The sequence below is a fragment of the Schistocerca serialis genome, chromosome 9 (genome assembly GCF_023864345.2).
Source record: "Schistocerca serialis cubense isolate TAMUIC-IGC-003099 chromosome 9, iqSchSeri2.2, whole genome shotgun sequence".
Taxonomy (NCBI): domain Eukaryota; kingdom Metazoa; phylum Arthropoda; class Insecta; order Orthoptera; family Acrididae; genus Schistocerca; species Schistocerca serialis.
The window spans coordinates 367453262-367478084 of NC_064646.1; positions in this window are offsets into that span (position 1 = coordinate 367453262).

A 24823-nucleotide genomic window follows, 5' to 3' on the forward strand; every position below is an offset into this window, starting at 1 on the left:
AGAATCCTTTACCAACTCATTAAATTTCCAGCTCTCCTTACTCACATTGAACACCTTAGAATAACATACAGCATCCAAAACTCGGCTCCAATAATCTTATTGTGTCCAATTTCCTTCCCAATCCAAGTGTGCTCTTGTACCTCCAGCTTCACATCCCAACCCACCACCTGCAAACTCTTCATATCTTCTCCCAAAGAAATTTCAACCGTCTCCTTATGCCACACCACAAGCTCTGCTCTGCCCTGACATATATACCCATCCTACCAACTCTGAATCCACCTGACCCTATCCTCCCTCTCCCCCCACTCCCCGATAGGCTCCCTCCTCGCCCTCTCTCCATACAACTCTTTCTCCTCCTGTCACCCCTATCGGTTTTCTTCTCAAATCTATAGATTCCAATACCAACTACCTCTCTCTCCTTGTTCCCAGCAGCCACCCCTATCGTGTGACTACTTATTACCAGTTCTTAGTCCTCATCACCACCACTCCCCTATCTCCCTCCATACCTACCTTTCTTTTCATCAATCATCTACCATTCCAGGGCAGTGAAAGCCATTCAAGGGCAGTGAAAGTGTACGGTGTTTTGTTTTTAATGGTCAGTGTATCTTCTGTCATGTTTGGTGTTTTTGAAGTGTTTTTTTTCAAATGTTTAGTGTTTTTCAAGTGTTTTTAACTGTGCTGTCTGTCCATATTTTTATCACTGGTTTTAAACAATTCGTGAAGATAGCATTATGTTACTTACGCTCTCCCATTGACATCACATCTTAAAGCAATTTTAAATTTATTATACATATGTCTCCTCCTTTTTTTTGGTTTAAGCATGTAAGTTTAAGTTCTCATGGTGGAAGAGCGAGTTGTTTATACCACTGACAGACCAGCTCCCGCCACCCACGTGGGGCGAGGAGGATGAAATAACAATAAACATAAAAGGTCAATAACATTGCTCAATAATATTGTGCAATATTTCTCACATCCCTCTTTGAAAGATTAATGAATTTTTCAATAATATTGTGCAATAATACTGTAATTTGGAATATTGGACGATAAAGGCACTGCTGCTGTGACAATTGCTCTACTTTATTGCAAGCGGAAAAAATAAGATGAATGAAAAATTTGTTCGAGGAGCGTCAAAAATCACACACGAAAACTTGTTAAGAGAACTGAGTTTGAACGGAAAAAAAGATTATCATAACTTTTTGTGTGTTTATGGCCCAATATTTTGGTACATTACTGGAAATGGTTCTCCCCATACATCAGGCACTTGCCTGGGTACGCGCCTCCTCCCTCACCCCTCCCCCCCTCCCTTCAATCCATTGATAAATTTCTGCGGCCACCCATCTCCCCATCAACAGAACACAAAATAATACACAGTATTTGAGACATAATTATGCACAAGTGTCATGTAATAACACGCGAGCTAAAGAATTGTCTTTGGGTCATTAATGTATAAACAGAGATAAATATCTATGTATACTTCTATTAATAACTTTGCGTTAGTTAAATTTTTAAAACTATGTTTCTTTGTTTCGTACATTTTCTTAGCAACGAATCAAACTAATGAGCATCTTTAACACGTCTGTTTTTGCATTCATCTGCCTTAACATCACACAATGCTGGCGATGATTTATAAATTTCGATCCACTCTAATAATAATAATGCTCTTTCGTCTTGTTTTGAACTCTTTTTCCCGACAACAACAACAACAACAAAACATTCCGGATCAGAAAATATTTCTCAGTGTTATCGATCGTCTAGGGGCGCTAAAGTGAAATTAAATCATTCTAAGTTATCGATCTACGGTTATAACTATGGCTTACGCTATGTACCTTTTGGGATGTTTCACGTCATTATGCTTCGTTAAGAAAGGTATTGATGTGTGCTTATCTGTGTTATAAGTCAATATTGAGTTAGTTTTTTTGTAATACGCGAATACGCGTCTTGTACCTTGCATGTATGTTGTAGTGATATATATATATTAAGATATAATGATGTTTTCTGTGTAACTTGGTGACAGAATCAGAGATTGATTGAATTATCTCATAGTAACAAGTCACTAATCCGTAATCCGTCAAGAAGTTTCCTATGTGTTGATACTGGCCAAATTTCACTATACATTGCGGCTGTACACTCCTGGAAATGGAAAAAAGAACACATTGACACCGGTGTGTCAGACCCACCATATTTGCTCCGGACACTGCGAGAGGGCTGTACAAGCAATGATCACACGCACGGCACAGCGGACACACCAGGAACCGCGGTGTTGGCCGTCGAATGGCGCTAGCTGCGCAGCATTTGTGCACCGCCGCAGTCAGTGTCAGCCAGTTTGCCGTGGCATACGGAGCTCCATCGCAGTCTTTAACACTGGTAGCATGCCGCGACAGCGTGGACGTGAACCGTATGTGCAGTTGACGGACTTTGAGCGAGGGCGTATAGTGGGCATGCGGGAGGCCGGGTGGACGTACCGCCGAATTGCTCAACACGTGGGGCGTGAGGTCTCCACAGTACATCGATGTTGTCGCCAGTGGTCGGCGGAAGGTGCACGTGCCCGTCGACCTGGGACCGGACCGCAGCGACGCACGGATGCACGCCAAGACCGTAGGATCGTACGCAGTGCCGTAGGGGACCGCACCGCCACTTCCCAGCAAATTAGGGACACTGTTGCTCCTGGGGTATCGGCGAGGACCATTCGCAACCGTCTCCATGAAGCTGGGCTACGGTCCCGCACACCGTTAGGCCGTCTTCCGCTCACGCCCCAACATCGTGCAGCCCGCCTCCAGTAGTGTCGTGACAGGCGTGAATGGAGGGACGAATGGAGACGTGTTGTCTTCAGCGATGAGAGTCGCTTCTGCCTTGGTGCCAATGATGGTCGTATGCGTGTTTGGCGCCGTGCAGGTGAGCGCCACAATCAGGACTGCATACGACCGAGGCACACAGGGCCAACACCCGGCATCATGGTGTGGGGAGCGATCTCCTACACTGGCCGTACACCACTGGTGATCGTCGAGGGGACACTGAATAGTGCACGGTACATCCAAACCGTCATCGAACCCATCGTTCTACCATTACTAGACTGGCAAGGGAACTTGCTGTTCCAACAGGACAATGCACGTCCGCATGTATCCCGTGCCACCCAACGTGCTCTAGAAGGTGTAAGTCAACTACCCTGGCCAGCAAGATCTCCGGATCTGTCCCCCATTGAGCATGTTTGGGACTGGATGAAGCGTCGTCTCACGCGGTCTGTACGTCCAGCACGAACGCTGGTCCAACTGAGGCGCCAGGTGGAAATGGCATGGCAAGCCGTTCCACAGGACTACATCCAGCATCTCTACGATCGTCTCCATGGGAGAATAGCAGCCTGCATTGCTGCGAAAGGTGGATATACACTGTACTAGTGCCGACATTGTGCATGCTCTGTTGCCTGTGTCTATGTGCTTGTGGTTCTGTCAGTGTGATCATGTGATGTATCTGACCCCAGGAATGTGTCAATAAAGTTTCCCCTTCCTGGGACAATGAATTCACGGTGTTCTTATTTCAATTTCCAGGAGTGTATATATAGCCGCCTCCCTCGCCACATATAAGTTGGATTAATGTCCTGTACCAGTTATCGTAGCTCCTGGCATGAATTATAGCATAAGTGCTGATCTTTTGGTGCGATCCCACAGTTGAAGTCGCCACCAAATGAGATGTCTTCGAAGCGGCGCAAGAATAGTGGCGCAATCTGCTCTGCGTAAATTCAGGATCGATCGCGCCTTCTGTCGGATCACAATGGCGGATATTAACGATCCGTACTACTAGCACTGTGAATGCCTGCCCTCGCGCTGACGGCAGATACATCACATCCTCTGCTGCTATGCCTTTACGAAGAAGTATCGCCGTTACGCCGCCTTCGACCATACTGGGTGTGATGTATGTATCACAATCATCGAGATCAGGAAAGCTCTCGACGCATATTTCCTGTATAAAGATGATGTCGACGTTTGACGTAAGCAGAATGTATCGTATTAATTGAAACTTGGTCGGCTTTCTAATTGTATTGATGTTAATGGAGAGTGTTCGATATGCCTACCGCTGTTCCTCAGTGAGTAAAGCGCACATAAACGCTTGTGTTAACTTGTGTGCTGTCTGGCGACCTGATGTCTGTGCAACCATCTGCAACTTCTGCGTGGCTAACATCTGGTGGACGCCGCACCCGCAATTGCGGCTGCGTCGACGATCTCCGGATCAGTATCAGGTTCATCGCCCCAGTTTCCTTGCTGAAGGTCTACCTCTCGCCGTGTTTCTCCCGCTGGGCTGATCGAAGGTAAAGATGTTGCTGCGTTGGATGGACGGGCTCCTACCGGCGGATCTCCATCTGGTGGTTCTGTACTCAGCCCCTGTCACGTGTGATTCGCGTCGTACTGCTTTTAGGGAAGAAGAACCTGCCGTTGCGCATCCGGATTCACTGTGTCATCGCTGTACGCTGAGTTTATTAAGAAGGTTTGTTGTGGGACCTCGGCAGTCGTTGTCTTCGAGTGTGCGCCTCTGTGTCCGAGTGCGGAAGTGACTCCTGGCGCTCAGGAACGAAAGCAACTTCGGGACTATAATGGCATCAATTTCCATCCCACCTACCGATCCGTTCTCGTCGGTTAATGGCGTCAGGAGCACCGGAGTGGCTGGAATGTACGTCGTTACTTCACAGGTGGCAGTCTGTGCTGAAGGCAGTTGACATATGCTGTTAGGATGGTGGACCTGGTCATTCTTTGTGATGGGGTCTGTTCGAAGCGGCGTGGATGGTGGTACGGGTTCGCCATTTGGAACTTTCACAATGCTCCATACATTCTGAACGAACGTGTCCTTCTTTCCTGCATTCATAGCATGTTTTGGGTTTCCATCGTAAATGACTATTGCTCTGCATCCGCCAATTAACAAGTATTAGGGTACATGTTGCGTCAGTTCTGTTCTGATCTGTCGTACACCACTAAGAACGGGGTTGGTCGTGAAGTTCAACCATTTGTCCTCCACATGACTGAGCGCACTTCCATATGGGCTTAGGACATCAATCACTCTGACAAAACCTCGAAGGGAGGTGCCTATGCTTCGTATTCCCAGTTCCGCATGATCAATAGTTACCTCTCTGACATGTCCATCGGAGCGACGAAATATGAGACCATATTTAGTATCTCGAATGATTTTGTCACACAGTACATCATTAACCAGTTTGACGTAGACGACACTGCTCACTATGGAGAGGTGAATTCCAGTAAGTTCGGTGTAATCAAGTGTAACTTTGTCTCATAGTAACCTTTCAATTTCATAGGCTTTCGGTCGCGCATTTGCGTTCGAAAAACAAATCTTGAGAGTCGATTTTGGGTATACATGTTCCATTCTACATCGGTTGCTCCAAAACCTGCGAGTACGTCAGATAGGTAAAAAATCGTGCGCGCGGTAGGGACATAAACAGATGTCCGAGCTGAAGCACTGCCGAAGCTAAGAAGGCGGAAACAGACAGCAGTAATGTGGAGGCAGTGATCTTAGACAGTCTGTGCAAATCCACAGACTCTTGTTGTGCGTAGTCGGACACTTTTCACAGAAATGCCAAAAAGAAAGCCGAGTTTCCATTCATGGAATTAGTACAGAAAAGAGAGAAATTATGTTATACCTTGTATAAAAGTACTTTTTCAATCAACCATGTTCTGCAACACAAGCGTTTCAAGCAAAACTTCGTCGCAAAGTATGATGTCTTTTGTTACAAATTGTGGGAATAGTAGCATCATAAATGAAGAAAAAAAGCGTAGGGGAAGCTGTGCTTAGGTTCCATGCAATGGAAAAATAACCTTTCCTTCAGGTCAATGGACTACACCGAGGAAGTGAACCACGTTACAAATGTATGCGAGCGAAAAGCCATGAATTAAGAACTGATAAGTGTGTTGGTGAAAAATGGTCTATAATTTTTAACTTACTTGCTTCTCAACACATCAGCAGCGTTTTTGCTAGCACTACACGTTATTTACGCTGCTCCAGAAAGTGTGTTCCTCATCACAAATGCTTAAAGGACCGGGGGCAAAAAATACGTTTGCTGTGGAAACGGCTAAGGAAATAATTACAACTAATACTCATTTGAAAAATCATGACAAACTTACATTCTTGTGCAAAATATAACAGAGCAATATAACTGAAGAAATAATCATCATCTACACTAGTCAAAGATCTTGTTGCATTAAAATGATATATTGTGTTTGCATATGACAACAATAAGATATTTACTCACATAGTAATACAACATATTTTGAAATTTTTTATTATTTAGTGCGAGTTTTAACGAAAAGGTACTTGCAGCATAAACCAAGTATTCTAATACAAATCTGCTACGTCAGTATAGCATTAACGGAAGTTTGTACAAAACGCTTATTCATTTGAACTTTTAATTTCTGTCCCATGTTTTGGTTTTGGAAATCTGGTCACCAACACCTAGTAGTCTCCATTACTTCTTGTCTTCGCCCCATCGTGTCGTTCAAATTCCGAATGTCTTCGCTGTCGGTACTGCCAAGCACTGATTTTAGTCGTTTCCGACCAGCGTCTAAGTTACACGGTCTAACCAATCCCTCTTCTAACATACCAGGGTTCGTGGTACAATGTCCATAACCTGCGAAAGTTGTTTCCTTAGTGTTTCATATGAGAGTCGTAAACCTCGGTATTCCCCACGTACTCGTTCTAATGTATAAAACGATTAAATTTCTAAGGTTGAGAGCAAACACCGTTCAGTGAACCAGTTAGATTCAACAGATGTTAATTAAATTATATTAAAAGAGAGAACACATGAAATATATTTTAAGATAGTGCAGGCACTATAACGATAACTTACAATTATCTCAAAAGGCAAAATTGCTTTTCGATATGAATTCAATTATTGCTGTAAGAACTTGCACATTGTTCTCAGTGAAAATTGAAATCATGTTCAGTGCAAAACGGACATGAAACGACATCATCTGCCACGTAATATTTTCCTCTTATGAGATCACCTGTTCCACAAATTTTTACTCATAACTTGGTACTTGCTGAAAGAGAACAACAGATGGTTCAGATCAGTGACAGATTCATTGTCATAGTCACAAAACTGCGCTGCACTGGTGTCGATTCTGCGAAACGATGAATACTCATGTCCAAATTTCACACTGCATATCTTAGTTCGTCGTTACAAATTGCGATCCTTAAACTAGGTGTTGACCGGGATGGTACGCAGGGTTGTACCTCCGCGTAGTGCATTCCCCAAACGAGTTTCGAAGTGTTTCTTTGTACTTGCCACTCAGACGTAATTCTCGACGCTAGGAAGGTATAAAATCTTGATACAAAATCTTAATATCAAGACAGAACACACTGGAAATGTCCTTCTTGGAGAGCTTGGAAGCCTTCTCATTGTCAGTTACTCTGATGGAGCTTTTGATCCCAACTATTTCAATCGTGTGACAGCGGTCTCTACATTATATTAACTCCTCTATCATTTTCTTAATGAAGTAATTCGCTCTTTCAGGCCAGTTGCTAGCTTCCAGTTTTGTCATAACATTGGCAACACTTTTATTATTTAGAGTCTGCTAAGAGACTTCAATGCTTCTACACTAACAGAAAAAAATCACAACACCAAGACGGAGCTGTGTGACGTAAACGAAAGTTGGTAAGCACGTTTATACATCTGAAAAATGATGTCTATTCAAATTTCAAGCAAGTCGCATAAGAGTGACGCCATAGCGCCACTATGAGGATGTGTATAGGGTTTGCTTTAAATACACAGAGTAACGGCCGTGAGCGTTAGTTGCGTTCAACATTTGACGTGGTGCGCAGATGTTAGTCAAGAATGCATTAAAGGCAACAATGACGCCATTAGCAACAAACTCAGCGAGTCTGAGGTCGTTTCTTCTACGATTGCAGAAAGACTTGGCAGGAATGTAGCCGCTGTACATGACTTCTGGCAGGGGTGGTCACGAGAATGTACGGTGGCAAAACGAAGGCTAAGTGGCACTACCGAGAGGGAAGACCGTCGTGGTCGGCGTATGGCTCTGGTGCATAGTACTGCGTCCGCAGCAGCAATCTGAGCAGCAGTTGGCACCACAGTGACAAAACGAACTGTTACAAATGGGTTACTTCAAGGGCGGCTCCCAGCAAGACACCCTGTATCGTGCCTTCCACTGACGCCAAAACACCGCCGTTTGCGACTTCAGTGGCGTCAAGCGAGTGCTCATTGGAAGGCAGGATTAAGGCCTATTGTGTCTTCTGATGAAAACTCGTTCTGTCTCGGTGCCAGCTGGTTAGAAGGCCAGCAACCAACCTGTTGCTTGCTAGACACACTGGATCTACACCTAGAATTATATTCTGAGGTGCAATTTCATATGGCAACAGGAGCACTCTCGTGGTTATCCCATGCATCCTAACTGCAAATTTGTATGTCAGTCTGCCGGCTGAAGTGGCCGTGCGGTTTTAGGCGCTGCAGTCTGGAACCGCGAGACCGCTACGGTCGCAGGTGCGAATCCTGCCGCGGGCATGGATGTGTGTGATGTCCTTAGGTTAGTTAGGTTTAACTAGTTCTAAGTTCTAGGGGACTAATGACCTCAGAAGTTGAGTCCCATAGTGCTCAGAGCCATTTGAACCATTTTTTTGTATGTCAGTCTGGTGATTCGACCAGTTGTGCTGCCATTCATGACCAGCCTTCTGGTGGGAGTTTTCCAGTAGGATAATGCTTGCCCACATACAGCTGTTGTAACCCAACATCCTCTACAAGGTGTCGACATGTTGCCTTGGCTTGCTCGATCAGAAGATCTGTCTCCAATCGACCACATATGTGACATCACCCGACGACAATTCCAGCGTCATCCACAACCAGCATTAACCGTCTCTGTATTGACAAAGTACAAAGGCATGGAGCTCCATCCCACAAACTGACACTCGGCAGCTGATCAAAACAATGCATGCACATTTGTCTGCTTACATTCAACATTCTGGCGGTTAAGCCGGTTATTAATGTGCCAGCATTTCACTTTTGCAACGTATTATCTCGCGATTACATTAACCTGTGATCTTGCAATGTTAATCACTTAAATGTATTACCTAGACAACTGTATTCCCAAATTTCATCACATTACATTAATTATTTTTGAGTGGTGGGATATTTTTCCGTCGGTAGAGCACTTTGTTTGTAATTATAGAAATTCTCGAGGCAGCTAAACCAATTTTGGGTATTGAGGTCAGAAGAAGCATGAAGGCGCACCCTACATTACTTTAACTTACGTGAAATTTAACCGACAGGAAGAAGATGCTGTGATATTCAAATGATTAGCTTTTCATAGCATTCACACAAGGTTGGCGCCGGTGGTGACACCTACAACTGTCCTGACATGAGGAAAGTTTCCAACCGATTTCTCATACACAAACAGCAGTTGACCGGCGTTGCCTGGTGAAACGTTGTTGTGATGTCTCGTGTAAGGATGAGAAATGCGTACCATCACGTTTCCGACTTTGATAAAGGTCGGATTGTAGCCTATTGCGATTGCGGTTAATCGGATCGCGACATTGCTGCTCGCGTTGGTCCAGATCCAATGACTGTTAGCAGAATATGGAATCGGTGGGTTCAGGAGGGTAATACGGAACGCCGTGCTGGATACCAACGGCCTCGTATCACTAGCAGTCGAGATGACAGGCATCTTATCCGCATGGCTGTAACGGATCGTGCAGCCACGTCTCGATCCCTGAGTCAACAGATGGGGACGTTTGCAAGACAACAACCATCTGCACGAACAGTTCGACGATGTTTGCAGCAGCATGGACTATCAGCTCGGAGACCATGGCTGCGGTTACCCTTGACGCTGCATCACAGACAGGAGCGCCTGCGATGGTGTACTCGATGACGAACCTGGGTGCACGAATGGCAAAACGTCATTTTTCGAAGGAATCCGGGTTCTGTTTACAGCATCATGATGGTCGCATCCATGTTTGGCGACATCGCGTTGAACGCAGATTGGAAGCGTGTACTCGTCATCGCCATACTGGCGTATCACCCGGCGTGATGGTATGGGGTGCCACTGGTTACACGTCTCGGTCACCTCTTGCTCGCGTTGACGGCACTTTGAACAGTGGACATTACATTTCAGATGTGTTACGACCCGTGGCTCTACACTTCACTTGATCCCTGCGAAACCCTACATTTCAGCAGGATAACGCACGACCGCATGTTGCAGGTCCTGTACGGGCCTTTCTGGATACAGAAAATGTTCGACTGCTGCCCTGGCCAGCACATTCTCCAGATCTCTCACCAACTGAAAACGTCTGGTCAATGGTGGCCGAGCCACTGGCCCGTCACAATACGTCTTGATGAACTGTGGTATCGTGTTGAAGCTGCAAGGGCAGCTGTACCTGTACACGCCATCCAAGCTCTGTTTCACTCAGTGCCCAGGCTTATCAAGGCCGTTATTACGGCCAGAGGTGGTTGTTCTGGGTACTGATTTCTCAGGATCTATGCACCCAAACTGCGTGAAAATGTAATCACATGTCAGTTCTAGTATAATATATTTGTCTAATGAATACCGATTTATCATCTGCATTTCTTCTTGGTGTAGCAATTTTAATGGCTTGGCTCTGAACACTATGCGACTTATCTTCTGAGGTCATCAGTCGCCTAGAACTTAGAACTAATTAAACCTAACTAACCTAAGGACATCACACACATCCATGCCCGAGGCAGGATTCGAACCTGCAACCGTAGCGGTCGCTCGGCTCCAGACTGTAGCGCCTAGAACCGCACGGCCACTCCGGGCGGCCAATTTTAATGGCCAGCAGTGTAATATAAGTAGATTATTCCACGCCACATAACTGTAATAACGCTAGTATTCTCTAGTGCCTCTATTTATGATGCATTCATAGGTACGCTCCTCATTGATACGATAGACATACTTATACATCCATATTAAAAGGTATCTATTTCCAAACAATGCTACCATAGTCCATTCTGGATGGGAGAGAACTCTGTAAATGATAGCCAAATTGCTGAAGTGCGTCCCTGTCATATTCTGCGTGTCGATTTCTACCCAATAGTTATATTACTAAGAAGGCGTATACGTCTAAGCTAAGTGTCAGGTATTTCTCGCAAGAAGTTAACCTGTGGTTTTCGTGTCTTAACAGATCAAACTTAATAGATTCCATGTTGGGCGTACGTCTTACAGATAAGGATGTCACTTCAGCGAAAGCTATCTTTCCTCGAAACTGCTGTTTGCTTTAGATAGCATAAGGCAGTTCACATTAAAAACGACCTGTCTGCATTAACACAAAAATTTTGCGAGTATAGTGTTTTAATTTCAACAGCACCGTCGGAAAATTGAACCTGAATAGTCTGAAACAGTCAAATAAACACAGCTCAATAACATGCTAGACTGTAAACTGTATATGACCCAAATCGCAATGTCACACATACAGCACTCTTACTACCTAAAACAATACATTGATGGCCATTAATAGGGCAACACAACGAAAAAGGCATGAAACAAACCGCAAAATGGCATGAAGCGTATTGCATGCTTCGATATGTAAAAAAGGATTTCAGCGCAAATGTTCAAAATAGTCAGTCGACATTCTGTATACAGATTGGTCAGAAACAGTCTGAAAAGATTATAAGGTAAGTTGTGCTGAGAAACACACACATCAAAAAAAGTTTTGTATTACCTCGGTTCCGAGAGTTTCAGAATCTGTACAGAAAATTGGAGTAGAGATCAACATAAACATCACTTTCGCCCTTATTATTGCTCATGGAAACCACACATTGCATGTTGTACCGCCATACAGCGAGACCTTCAGAGGTGGTGGTCAAGATTGATGTACACACCGGTACCTCTAATACCCACTAGCACGTCCTCTTGCAATGATGCATGCCTGTATTCGTTGTGGCATACTATCCACAAGTTCATCAAGGCACTGTTGGTCCAGATTGTCCCACTCCTCAACGGCGATACGGCGAAGATCCCTCAGAGTGGTTGGTGGGTCACGTCGTCCATAAACAGCCCTTTTCAATCTATCCCAGGCATGTTCGACAGGGTTCATGTCTGCAGAACATGCTGGCCACTCTAGTCGAGCGATGTCGTTATCCTGAAGGAAATCATTCACAAGATGTGCATGATGGGGGCACGAATTGTCATCCATGAAGACGAATGCCTCTCCAATATGTTGCCGATATCGTTGCACTATCGACCAGATAGCGGTTACGACACCTTCCATGACCAATGGCGGCGTAGTACGTCAGCCCCTCATAATGCCACCCCAAAACAGCAGGGAACCTTTACCTTGCTGCAATCGCTGGACAGTGTCTAAAAGGCTGCGTTCACACTGCCGGCCGGGCCGGGCCGGGCTGACGCGTACTGGCTCGGCTCGTGCCTAGCCAGCTCAGGCCGACGAGTAGTGCATTCACACTGCGCGCCGAGCCGAGCCGGGGCGGCGAAATGGGGGAAAATCCACTTCTCCGATTTTCATGTTTTAAAAATTCTTAGCGGTATTTAAGACTTCGCCACATCGTTTTATGAACTTATTTTTTCCTTAAAAGCGTTACTTACGTCGTGAAAAATGAAAATGTCTACTTTTCGTTTCGCGTGATTTCTTAGTTTCGTAACGCTTCCCAACCGATTTTGAAGAAAGTATGCGGCTATAGAATCTGATTTTTGTACACGTGGTAGTGCAACATCTTAGCTTCGTATCGAATCATTTATCTTTCCATATTTCTTAACAGTCATTGTGAAATGATGCTATTTGTCAACGTTGTGCACTTGATTTACAAATCTTGTAGTGAAAAAGTTATGTAGCGGGTAGCTTACTGTTACATCCATTTTAGACCATACATTGTTGGGAATGAAATGTAGCTAAAAGTATCAAAAAGTTTTTGAAATGATAATGATACTGATATCTGTCTCTGGTCTCAAGCAATGCGAGCTATTCAGTGGCGTCAGTGCCGCGTCCGCAAGCCACGGAGTTCGCGCGGTTACAGCTTGGTTTAGTGTAGTCATATAATGCAGGACAGAAAAAAAGTAATTACTAGTGATCAGCGCAGACCTGGTGCCGGTCCCTCGTATTATTTTAATGGTCTTATTCTCTAGATAAATCCAAATGTATAAGAACTTTTCCCTCGGCTACTGGACAATCATCTGCTATGCTTTTATAATTGGTCACACGTTGCATCACAAAAGACAAACAATTATTTGTCATCAACATCGTACAATTAGTATGATGTACATTTCGTATTTCGAACTAAAAGATAACTGATGCGCAATTCTGTAGTCTCGTTGTCTACTTTGACAGAAAAAATAATGGAGAGTTAATGAAACTACTGTAGATCGGCACAGATGTGCGTGTCATTGTTCTTCATTGTTTTTTTTTTTCTTCCTTGGCGGGCTGCGCTGCACTGTCAAGGTAATCCCCACTCTTTGGCTTAATGGCTGTTAGCTACCGGAGGCCAAATAAATAAATTTAAAAAGATCCCCACCCTTCGACAGCTGACAAGCGAGTCAGTAGAAAACGCAGCTGCAGTCAACAGTTGCTCACCTTTAGCTAGTCTGTGCTGTCGTGTAAAACAATGTCTTCACTCTTTTATTGGTATTGTTTTGACTCTGCAGTAACTCGTCGAGTTTTGAAGTACAGAAGAACTAGGAGGTTACGGATTCATCCCATAAATAGCGACGGACATTTAGGAGAGTTTTTTTCTTTATATGAAGAACTTAAAAACTATCCTGAAAAATTTTATTCAAATTACAGAATGAATCATAATACATTTCAGTATGTGCTGCAGAACATTCAAGACAAAATTTCTAAACAGAACACAAATTTTCGCAGAAGTATAACAGCAGAAGAAAAATTGTGTATAACGATAAGGTAAGATTCGTTAGTACACACTTTATGGTTTGCAGTAGAACTTTGTGCAGCATTCACTACCTCCAATTAATTGTAGTCATGCTTTCGTATTTTAAATTTCACAAACGCTTACCTCTGAGGGGAAGAGAGTTTATAGGACTCCTGAGAATCATTAGGAAGTAATTAGCTTCGTCATTTTGGGTAATGTCTTGCTGTGCCTTCAACGAAGAATCACAGAAATACTCCTTCAGAATTTTCCAACTTCTTTCTTCATGATGCAGCGCTTGGCAGTGGTGATGGTTCATCATGTGGAGCCACTGATGACCCCACAGAATTCTTTTCATTACCTTGTAAGATAGACAGATTGATAGGCAAAGAGATTTGAGATAATGCCCTTTGACTCAGTGGTTCTATTTCCACTGATAAGGAACTGCCACAGCATGACTTTACAATGCATTGTCATCTGGTAGGGACACATTTCCGTCCCTCAGTGACACTTGTATCTGTCTCCGTTTACAAGTAAATGCGAAATATTCAGTGGCGGCAATGTCGCGATCGCTGGCAAGCTATTGTTGTAAATGCATGTAAATACGGTAGATTAAATAAATGAAATAAAGGTAATTTCGCATGTATCATTATAATAAACGTAATTTTTCCTCCCTGATTGTGAAATGTGAGGTAACATCTTAAAGTAAAAGACGTGTGCAGTCACACTTGTGATGAAAGCAGAAGGGAGACGTGTGATGCGTGTACTGCAGAAGCTGTAGTGCTGCTCCACAGGCTCGCGCCTGCGGTCGGCTCGCGCCGGCAATATTAAACATTCGAGATGTCGCCGGCTCGGCTCCGGGAGGCTCACGCCGTGTTTGATATCGAAGCGGGCGGCGACCCAGCCAGGCTCGGCTCGGCCCGGCCGGCAGTGTGAACGCAGCCTTAAGGCGTTCAGCCTGGCCTGGTTGCCTCCAAACACCTCTCCGACGATTGTCTGGTTGAAGGCATATGCGACACTCATTGGTGAAGAGAACGTGATGCCAGTCCTGAGTGGCCCATTCGGCATGCTGTTGGGCCCATCTATACCGTGCAGCAGGGTGTCGTGGTTGTAAAGATGGACCTCGCCATGGACGTCAGGAGTGAAGTTCCGCATCATGCAGCATACTGCACACAGTTTGAGTGGTAACGCGACGTCCTGTGGCTGCACGAAAAGCATTATTCAACATGATGGCGTTGCTCTCAGGGTTCCTCCGAGCCACAGTCCGAAGGTAGCGGTCATCCACTGCAGTAGTAGCCCTTGGGCCGCCCGAGCGAGGCGTGCCATCGACAGTTTCTGTCTCTCTGTATCTCCTCCATGTCCGAACATGTCACTTTGGTTCACTCTGTCTGGACACTTCCCTTGCTGAGAGCCCTTTCTGGCAAGCGATCGAAACGCGGTATTGACTGTCAGGGCATGGTTGAACTACAGGCAAAACTACAGGCAACACGAGCCGTGTACCTTCTTCCTGGTGGAATGACAGCAACTGATCGGCTGTCGGACCCCCTCCGTCTAATAGGCGCTGATCGTGCATGATCGTTTACGTCCTTGGGCGGGTTTAGTGACGTCTCTGAACTGTCAAAGGGACTGTCAAAATGGTTCAAATGGCTCTGAGCACTATGGGACTTAACTTCTGAGGTCATCTGTCCCCTAGAACATAGAACTACTTAAACCTAACTAACCTAAGGACATCACTCACATCCATGCCCGAGGAAGGATTCGAACGTGCGACCGTAGCGGTCGCGCGGTTCCAGACTGTAGCGCCTAGAACTGCTCGGGCACTCCGGCCGGCAAAGGGACTGTCTCTATGAGACAATATCCACAGTCAACGTCTATCTTCAGAGGTTCTGGGAACTGGGGTGATGCAAAACTTTTTTTGATGTGTGTGGTAGTTAACAAAAATAATCCATAAGTTGCGCCGTTTACGATTTAATTAGGTAGCACTGAAGTTGGCCATTCAGAAAGATGCGAGCGCAAATTCAAGCAGCCTGCCAGAGGCATTGTTGGCAAACATGTCCTTGTTTCCCAAAACTGAACGAAAAAGCAATACAAAAATTAGACATAGGACGGTAGTATGGGTCTAACCTGAGCCAAAGGCTGAGCTGTCTCGTGCGCAATCATCTACGCTATGAGAGAAGCTGACATTAATTGTATTTTTCTTAATAATTGTTTCTCAGCACTATAGATCCTGCAAGAAACTTGATAAATTTTCAGATTGTTTTTGTCCCGTCTGTATGAAGAAAGATTGCGCACGACATTTCTGATTCTGAAACCGCATTTGAGTATAAGTTATTTGCGTGAAGATCGTTTTACACCTCGTCTAAGAAAGAGAAATGTCTACCAGCTCATGCGGAATTCAACAGCGACAAGATCTTGGTCCATCGAGAGTCCTATTTATTGTTCCGTGATATTTCTGCTCATGTTGATCATAATCCAACGACTGTTCAAATGGCTCTAAGTACTATGGAACGTAACATCTGAGGTCATCGGTCCCCTAGACTTAGTAACTACTTAAAGCTAACTGACCTAAGGACATCACACACATCCATGCCCGAGGCAGGATTAGAACCTGCGACCGTAGAAGCAGCGCGGTTCCGGGCTGAAGCGCCTAGAACCGCTCGGCCACAGGGGCCGGCCCAACGACTGTCATGTGAGTGTGGCAGCAACATGTTCAGGAGAGAGAGAACGTCTCGAACCACCAGCGCGCGAAAGAACTGACATGTTTTCAGACATGCATGAATACAAATGTTCAAATGTGCGTGAAATCTTATGGGACTTAACTGCTAAGGTCATCAGTCCCTAAGCTTACACATTACTTAGCCTAAAGTATCCTAAGGACAAACACACACACCCATGCCAGAGGGAGGACTCGAACCTTCGCCGGGACCAGTCGCACAGTCCGTGACTGCAGCGACTTAGACCGCTCGGCTGCATGATTACACATTCGCAACATATCTTGTATCACAATGTTTTTGCCAGCAAGACATGTACCCACATAGACAGTACGACGTTGTCTGGAGTACCGCAGACATTACTGTTGCAGTTTCTCTTACCGTGGCAGCAGAGAGTGGTGTGTCAAAAACTGATGTAGCGAATGACAGTACTGGGCACTGGAGTGGAAAAACGCCGTATTTTCAGACGAATCCTGGTTCTGCCAGCAGCATCACGATGGATGTATTCGCGTGTGCAGGCTGCCAGCAGAACGAATGTTGAGCATTCATCATTGTGTAATAGTATGGGAATGCCATTAGGTACACAACGCAGTTTCCTCCGGTTCACATAGTCAGTAATTCGGACGCCAGCATCTACATTTCTAACGTTCTAAAACCTGTGGCTGTGTGCACTACCTTCGGGGTCTGCGTAATGCTATCTTTAAACACTACAGTGCAAGACCGCATGTTGCCCACGTTCTTTCATCTACCTCGATATAGAGGGTGTTCTCTAGATCCCTCACACATTCAGACCGTCTCTTTACCAGTAGCTGAAAGACTGGCACTCCAGTACTTTTCAGTCCCTGTGATTAATGATCTCTATCACAGAGTAGAAGCAGCAAGGAATGAAACAACCGTATCTGTCATCCAAGATCAGTTAGGCCCGATAACTTGCCGAATTAGAGTTGCGATTGGTGCCAGAGGTGGCAGCTCCGTGTAATACATTTCCCACCCTGTATGCATAAAAAATTTCCACAAATTGAATGACGTATTCCTCCTACTACACAGGGTTGTCCAAAAAGATGTTAACATTCATATGATACCACACGATTTTAAATTTTCTTATGTAGCAGACCAGAGATGACCACATGACATTCTAGAACAGAGACAGAAGGTAGCAGCTTGGATGGAAGTGTCTGGGTCAACCGCAGTGGTAAAAGAAAAATTTCAGCTATGGTTTCGTTGGGGTCCTCCAAGACGTTTAAGAATCCACGGATTCCAGGAGAAATTTGTGGGAACCACGTCTGTCACCGATGACTTTAAAGGAAACTTTGGACATCCAAGAAATATTCGGAAAGAAACTCCGTCCGAACAGGCCATGAAGGCCCAACGGTACTGACCGGCCGCCGTGTCATCCTCAGCCAATAGGCGTCACTGGATGCGGATATGGAGGGGCATATGGTCAGCACACCGCTCTCCCGACCATATGTCAGTTTACGAGACCGAAGCTACTTCTCAATCAAGTAGCTCCTCAGTTTGCCTCACAAGGGCTGAGTGCACCGCGCTTGCCAATAGCGCTTCGGCAGATCGGATGGTCATCCATCCAAGTGCTAACTCAGCCCGACAGCACTTAACTTCGGTGATCTGACGGGGACCGGTGTTACCACTGCGGCAAGGCCGTTGGCATTCGAACAGAAGATAACATCAAAAATGTTCAAGAACATTGATTAGAAGTCCAGGAAAGTCAAGTACGAGGTTCGCATTGGAAAACAGTCTCATGCAGACAAGTGTCTTAAGAATTCTCCACCTCAATTTGGGAATGAAGTCGATCACGTTCAAATGATATAGGCCCTATTTGACACTGATAAAACTAACTGTGTACGAAAGCTGCGGAAGTGTTGTTAGAAATGACGCAATAGATCGTAATGTTGTGTTCTTTATGTCGGCTGAAGTCACATTTCACGTCAGCGCCGGCGTGATTATGCGCACAAATATGTCATCTGGAGTACAGAGAGTCCCCTTGACTAAGAGAACGCACTCCACCCTCTCCGGAAGTTAACGTAGGGTGCACTATTTCGAAGTTTAGAGTACCTGGTCCATGCTTTTTATGATCAGACTGTAATGGGAGATTCTTTCCTAGATACGTTGCTGAGTATTGTTTTTGATAAACTTCCTCTCCGTATCGAAACGTCAGGTTACTTCCAGCCACATGATGCACCATCACATTATTCATTAAAGGATCGATATTGCCTGCATGAAACATTTGGCAGACGCTGGACTGGAAGACTTGGCCTTTGGCATGGCCACCACAGTCTAGAGTTCCGGCTTTCAGGTCTCTCAGGCTGGCAACCACAACAATTTATAGAGTAAAAAATTAGGACCAGAAATCGCACTTAGCCTCTAAAAGGTAAAATAGTGTCCCTCATATGCAAGTCAGGTAAATTAAAAATACGACGAGAATGAATAATATGCGCGCGCACACACACACACACACACACACTCTCTCTCTCTCTCTCTCTCTCTCTCTCTCTCTCTCTCTCTCACACACACACACACACACACACACTTCTGTGCAGAAAACTAAAAATCCGTCTTTGCGGCCCACTCCTCTAAACTCTGCAATGTAAGCTGCAACTAGTGACTCGATATTGCAACACTGGAAGAGGAACAGAAAACAGCAAAATCATCCACAAATACGGAGCACTATGCAGGACTCCTTATCATTGATGTGATACTGTTAATGGGTATGGCAAAGAGGGTTACATCATAGCGTGTAGGCTTTCACGGCCGGCGTCTTCAGTAATTAAAACTTCAGGGCTAAGAGGCCGTGGTCCAATAGTAGAAATACTTCTCCCTGACGTTTCGTTGCCAGATACGGGAAACATCATCTGAGGTGAGTCTACGACTGGCTGCTAGGCCGTGGAGGTCCTGTTTATATAGAGCGGGTAGAGGGCGCCACCACTCGTCACGTGTTGTCAACAGTAAAACTATCTCTGGCTGGCGTCATTACTCTCGATCGAAGGTAATCGATTGTCACATCTTTGGTACAAAGTAGCATTTCCCTTGTCAGCAGAAAGTACAATAATACTCTTGTCCGCATTAATCTCCTGTAATGCTTTCTTTTCTCTTTGAGACAGATTACTGCTACGTGGCTTAGCTTTACGCAATATCCTGGCTGTTTCCATCCTAACTTCATCAGCAGTGTGTGGTGGTAACAGCCGAATTCCCGCCTCTATATTAGCTACAATATCCTCCGTTGGAATCTTTTGTGACAAGGGAAATGCTACCGTTGTGATTAAGAGTGAAGACTACCACAAGAAGATCAGTGACCTTTTGGATCTTACCACTTATAAAAAGTTAAAAAAGGATCCTACAACGAAAGTGTTGACAGTTACCAATCAATTAATAAAAAAGTCTTCTATTCCTTCAGAGGATAAAAAAGATCTTTGCAAAACGGAAGCTTATCCTCCTAGATTATATGGGCTACCTAAGGTGCATAAACCTAATGTCCCACTGAGACCGATAGTAAGTGCCATTGGATCCCCTACTCAAGAGCTGGCTAGACATCTTGTCACCTTGTTACAACCGTTTATTGGAAAAACTGATCATCACATTAAAAACTCTATGCACTTCATCGAAAAATTGAAGGAGATTACCGTCAGCCCCAGTGATATTCTTGTCAGCTTTGATGTGGTGTCTCTGTTCACCATGGTTCCTGTCAACGAAGCTCTGTCTTGCATATCTGACATATTTCCTACTGATATAGTAGCTTTGTTTAGACATTGCCTTTCCACGACTTATTTTCAGTACAATAATGAGTTCTATGAACAAATTAATGGAGTGGCAATGGGTAGCCCTCTAAGTCCAGCCGTTGCTAATATTTTTACGGAATTTTTCGAACAGCAAGCACTGCAGTCAGCCAGAAAAAGGCCTTTGAGGTGGTATCGGTATGTGGATGACACTTTTGTCGAATGGAATCACGGTGAAGAAGAACTGAACCGGTTTTTGAAGCATTTGAATAGTATCAATTCAAAAATACAATTCACTATGGAGACAGAAAGTAATGGACAGATTAATTTTTTGGACGTCTCAGTAATTAAACGAGCAGATGGGAATCTGGGTCACAAAGTCTACCGAAAAGATACGCATACCGATCGTTATCTTCATAAGGATTCAAACCATCATCCCAGGCAGAAGAGAGGTATTATCAAGACATTGGTGGACAGGGCTAATAAAATCTGTGAGCCAGCTTATTTGCAAGAGGAACTAAATCACTTGCGAACCGCTTTCCAGAAAAATGGTACGCTGTAAAGGAGATAGATCGAGCACTCCATCCCAGAAGAAAAATGTCCGAAAACGTGCAACAACAACAACCATCGGTGGGGAAAGTTTTTCTTCCATTCATCCACAATATTACGGACCGTATCGGGAAAGTGCTGGCCAAGTTCAGAGTTGAAACAATCTTCAGACCCACCAAGAAGATTAGTGAATGCTTAAGATCGGCGAAAGATGAACGACACCCTTTAGCTACTCCTGGTGTGTATAAGATTCCGTGCAATTGTGGGAAGGTTTACATTGGAACCACAAAAAGAAGTATCAATACTCGCCTAACTGAACATAAAAGGAACTGTCGACTGGGACACACGGACAAATCGGCTGTAGCGGAACATGTTTTTGAAACGGGTGACCATGAAATAAAATTTAGTGAGACGAGCGTGCTAGCTAAGACATCGCATTATTATGCACGTATGTATAGAGAGGCTGTAGAGATTTTTAAACACCACAATAATTTTAACAGGACAGAAGAAGGCTTGAAGTTAGATAAGATATGGCGATCGACTTTGTACCAAAAATGTGACAATCGATTACCTTAGATCGGGAGTAATGACGCCAGCCAGAGATAGTTTTACTGTTGACAACATGCGACGAGTGGTGGCGCCCTCTACGCACTCTATATAAACAGGACCTCCACGGCCTAGCAGCCAGTCGTAGACTCACCTCAGATGATGTTTCCCGCAGCTGGCAACGAAACATCAGGGAGAAGTATTTCTACTATTGGACCACGGCCTCTTAGCCCTGAAGTTTTAATTACTAAAGAGGGTTACAGCTCAAACACTAACCTGTGGAACATCATTCTCCTGCTTAAAACGCTCAGACACCAACTTGGGTTCTAAAAAACTACTGACACAGGAAAGGGGAGGAGGTCACAAAAGCCCCGTTGATGCAATTGTACGATGATACAGTGCGCCTTGAAGTAGTGTCATATGCCTTACTGTTATCGAAAGAATATGTCGATACTGTGACAATAGGAAAGTCTGCTGGACAGCCGCCTCTAGTGGGTTCACGTTGTCGACAGCACACCGAAATCCCTGGTATCCACACTGAGAGTGGCTAAGGAGATGCCTGGTCTGTAACAATCAAACGAGACGACGATTAACCATTCGCTCCAGGGTCTTTCCTACACAGCTCGTTAAAGCATTACTACTGTAATTACCGGGACACATGCAGCCCTTTCCTGGTTCGAGGAGACGTATTGAATTGCCTCCTTCCATGGGTTGGGGAAGGTGCCTATTGCCATATACGATTAAAACATTTTAGGAGAATTTACTTTGACGCTGCTGGCAAATGTCGAAGCATGCAGTACCGGATTTGGACGTGTCCGGGTGCAGTGTCATAAGTCTCAGACAGTGCCAGTCACAGCTTCCACACAGAGAAAGGGGAGTTGTAGTAATCAGAACTGTTACATCTCATGTCCAACTTGTTCCTCTCTACAGTCACACCGTAACAATGAAACACCAGATCCTGTCTTGCTTTGGCAGTATGTAACGCCGGAAATGCATATCCTCATATTTCCATCTATTGTACTATAAATTTTTTTCCTTATTTTGTTACCTGAAGATATGACATTTCTGTGCCTTTATATATTGTAATTGTTTTACTATTTGTATATATATGTACTTATGCATTTATGTCGATGTATAATTGGTTTGTTTTGTAAATATTATTTGTACTTTTACACTGGGTCTTGCATAGGGAAAACTATGCTATCGAACGAATACATCGATAGGTCGTGTGGAGAACCAAAGTGTTTAGGATCTTTGGTAGTGTTAACTCAGCCGCGTGGAGCGCGGGCAGACGAGGGTCTGGCTGGAGTAGGGGGTGGAGCAGGTGTGTTGTGTGACGCTCCCGCGAGCTGCCGCGCTTTCGGGGTTTGGCAGCACGTAATTGCGCTCGACTTGCTATGATAGTTTCTGACATGGTGTCGCGGACGGGAAGCATTAGCTGGTGCACATCAAGAGCCCGTTTCACCTGGTGACAGTGTCGAGAAGAAGGCGCGCCAACATCCAGCTTCTGCAACAGCAACGGCCTACAATGAGTGACTGTCGCCACCTCCCCGATCGACGATTTCAAACCTTCAATCAACCAACAAGGAAGACTAAAAGCACGTAAAGTTTTAGATCTGTACAGCAGACCTCAGCTTTTTCAAACTGTTGCCTCGCAAAAATACAGCAACTTAGCATGAAACTTTGTTGCTCATAGTCCCAGTTGCATTACCAAGCAGGGCCACTTGCTTTTCTGGAATGAACCCCGAGTGTCATTGAAATTCATACGCCAGCATTAAAGTAATATCATCCATTCCACTACTTTAATTTCAAAGTTCAGTTAAAGTATTCGTAGCAGGCTACAATATATAGATTACACAAGCAGAAGAGTGCGAGTTTTGTTACCATATTTTAGCTTACCTGTGACTGCAGCTCAGCTTGGTACGTACTAAATTTTACTATTGTTAATTGTTCAGAATCACTTAATTCAAGTTCAAAGTTAAATCTCTTATTTCTAAATTGCATAGATTCAAGTAGCTTTTGAAACGATTGTTGAGGTAGCCCAAGACTAACCTTATTTTATTGAATTTCGTAGTACTTCAGAAACAAAGTTCACTATTAATTTTAGTCACTAAATTAACTTTCAATTTTCCGGTTTTATTAATTCTTTTGCTAAATTAAGTCAAAGTGTAGCGAAATTTATTACTTCTGACAAACATTCAGTTTTCACACATCACGTGTTAACCTTCAGTTGCCACGCTTTTAGTGCTAATTATATGTGGAATAACCTTTCTTTTTCAGTTATTATAGTTGTTGTCCATAGGACTGGCGACCGTAATTTCCCCCAAATCTCAAACATCTAATTAACGCCAATTAATTGTTAACGTAACGACCGCACATTTACTTTCTTTATTAATTTTACCTTTTTCTCAAAATTAATTTCCACCAATTTCATTTGCATTTTTCCTTTCATTTAGATGGAACCCTTTCCTCCCTCTTTACCGACAGATTAACTTCGGTGACGATTGCTTTTCCCAAATTTACATTAGCTGCACGTGGCTTAATTTTTCACTGTCATTAAGGTCAATAAGTGAGGGGGAGGTTACATCGACATCTACATCTACATCTATACTCCGCGAGCCACCTTACGGTGTGTGGCGGAGGGTACTTATTGTACCACTATCTGATCCCCCCTTCCCTGTTCCATTCACGAATTGTGCGTGGGAAGAACGACTGCTTGTAAGTCTCCGTATTTGCTCTAATTTCTCGGATCTTTTCGTTGTGATCATTACGCGAGATATATGTGGGCGGTAGTAATATGTTGCCCATCTCTTCCCGGAATGTGCTCTCTCGTAATTTCGATAATAAACCTCTCCGTATTGCGTAACGCCTTTCTTGAAGTGTCCGCCACTGGAGCTTGTTCAGCATCTCCGTAACGCTCTCGCGCTGACTAAATGTCCCCATGACGAATCGCGCTGCTTTTCGCTGGATCATGTCTATCTCTTCTATTAATCCAACCTGGTAAGGGTCCCATACTGATGAGCAATACTCAAGAATCGGACGAACAAGCGTTTTGTAAGCTACTTCTTTCGTCGATGAGTCACATTTTCTTAGAATTCTTCCTATGAATCTCAACCTGGCGCCTGCTTTTCCCACTATTTGTTTTATGTGATCATTCCACTTCAGATCGCTCCGGATAGTAACTCCTAAGTATTTTACGGTCGTTACCGCTTCCAATGATTTACCACCTATGGCATAATCGTACTGGAATGGATTTCTGCCCCTATGTATGCGCATTATATTACATTTATCTACGTTTAGGGAAAGCTGCCAGCTGTCGCACCATGCATTAATCCTCTGCAGGTCCTCCTGGAGTACGTACGAGTCTTCTGATGTTGCTACTTTCTTGTAGACAACCGTGTCATTTGCAAATAGCCTCACGGAGCTACCGATGTTGGCAACTAAGTCATTTATGT